Source organism: Rhagoletis pomonella, unplaced genomic scaffold, assembly GCF_013731165.1.
Source record: "Rhagoletis pomonella isolate Grant_MI unplaced genomic scaffold, Rhpom_1.0 Rhpom_scaffold_00004, whole genome shotgun sequence".
NCBI classification, from domain to species: domain Eukaryota; kingdom Metazoa; phylum Arthropoda; class Insecta; order Diptera; family Tephritidae; genus Rhagoletis; species Rhagoletis pomonella.
The window spans coordinates 46,885,933-46,887,643 of record NW_023458558.1 but is presented as its reverse complement, the minus strand read 5'-3'; the positions used below and the strand labels follow the sequence as shown (position 1 = coordinate 46,887,643).

General features: G+C 34.1%; 1 protein-coding gene across 4 annotated transcripts in view; it reads left to right on the top strand.

Annotated features, from left to right (window-relative positions):
- The window catches only part of LOC118737657 (probable serine/threonine-protein kinase nek3), a 117,954-nt gene that overhangs the window by 73,485 nt on the left and 42,758 nt on the right, over positions 1-1,711 (top strand). The gene's annotated exons all lie outside the window — the stretch shown is intronic.

The following is a 1,711-nucleotide window of genomic DNA, read 5'->3' as shown; positions in this document are numbered from 1 at the left end:
TATAACCCTTACTAAGTAGAATTCTCCTTTCTGTGTTGCCGGAAAAGAAGGGCGGAAGTATTTTTGCGCAAAACTTCTCTCTGCGTAGGCGGCCTTCGGCCGCGCTTAGGGATTAAAACCCTTACTAAGTAGAAGTAAATAATTCATATTAGAAAAAACGAAATTATCCATATGCACACTTTCGTTAGAAAACCGAAATAATGCATATGGCAAAAACCGAAGTAATGCATACATGCACAGTTTCGGTTGAAAACCGAAATAATGTCTAAATGCACAGTTTCCATATGCGCAATTTCGGTGCCCCGCAACAACCCTGTTACATACTTCCTCAATGATACATGACACTTTAAAATTTTAAAAATGTTATAAGAAATAATTATTTAGCATTTTATTTAAGTAGGGCATTGGCATGAGATGAGAGATGGCATTCTGATAATCCTATGTCCGTAGGAAAGCGAAAGATTGTGTTTTTACACTGATTTTGAACCAAAAGGGCTTGAGAAAAATCAGAAAAAATAATTTATTTTGATTTCGGGTTAAACTTACACCCTATACTTGTATTAAACCCAATCCTTACGCTTTAGCTGAGACAAACTAGATTTCGTCCTTTTAAAAAGAGCTACCCCAGGCCTGCATTGGAAATTTAGAATACGAATTTAAAATATTTATTTGATACCAGCAAATACCCGGCGTGCTTCACTGCGCCTTAAAAGTATCTTTATAAAGTGCACTTAGCAAAGAACCTGTTGCTCGAGATTATTAAATGTCACATCTTTTTATGTATATATGTAAGTACATCAGTACACGTATATCTATGTTGTAGCTAAAATATCAAAAGCATAGTCACCAGCCAAAAAATAAAAAACAGCGAGTATAAATAATACTCGTAAAAGTGAAAGAATAGGGAACGCCGCAGCATATGAGGTAAGGAAAACGTTGCAAGCAAAGAATAAAATAAAATATTTTTAATGCTAAATTAAGCAAGCAAATAAACAAGAAACTTAGGTGCGGGTTAAACAAAGGAGCGCCGACTGCATAATGGCTAGGAGTACAGTGCTCCGAAAAACTGCTGATAGAAAATCAAACAAAAAATCGCAACACGATCGTTAAAAAGGCATAGATATAATAGAAATACATATGTACTCTAACATATGTATGTATGTATGTATGTAGTGGCTGCAAATGTTAAAATTTTTTATTTGCCTGTAGTGGCATAGTGCTCGTACTACAGCGCAATAGTTTTTATACTTGCATGTTTGTGTCACCGTGGAGGTTAGCTGCAGTAAAATCATTACAACGTTTGACTTCTTTCATGCCGTTCAAAGAGTTTTTAGCTTTACTGGAGCGTAAAAACATTGGTTAACTACTACGAGCATAGACAGCCAGTTTTTTTTTTATTATTTGCAAGATTTATTGTTGCAGTGGTTGTGCAATTTGCAAATTTATGCTGAATTTCATACCATTTGTATGTGTGCCCTATGATACCTATAAAAAAAACTTAGGAATTTGCAATAGTCAATTTAATGCGGCCATATATCACTTTATAGATTAACTATTAATTTTTTGTTAAATATCTTTTTGAGTTACAATAACGTTTTATTGCAATGCTCGTGAGAAGATATGCAAATTTCATTGAAGATAGATAGTAAATTAATGTGTGATAATGGCTCGAAGCTTAGTTTAATCATCCTTCTCGTCAATGTTTTTGCTT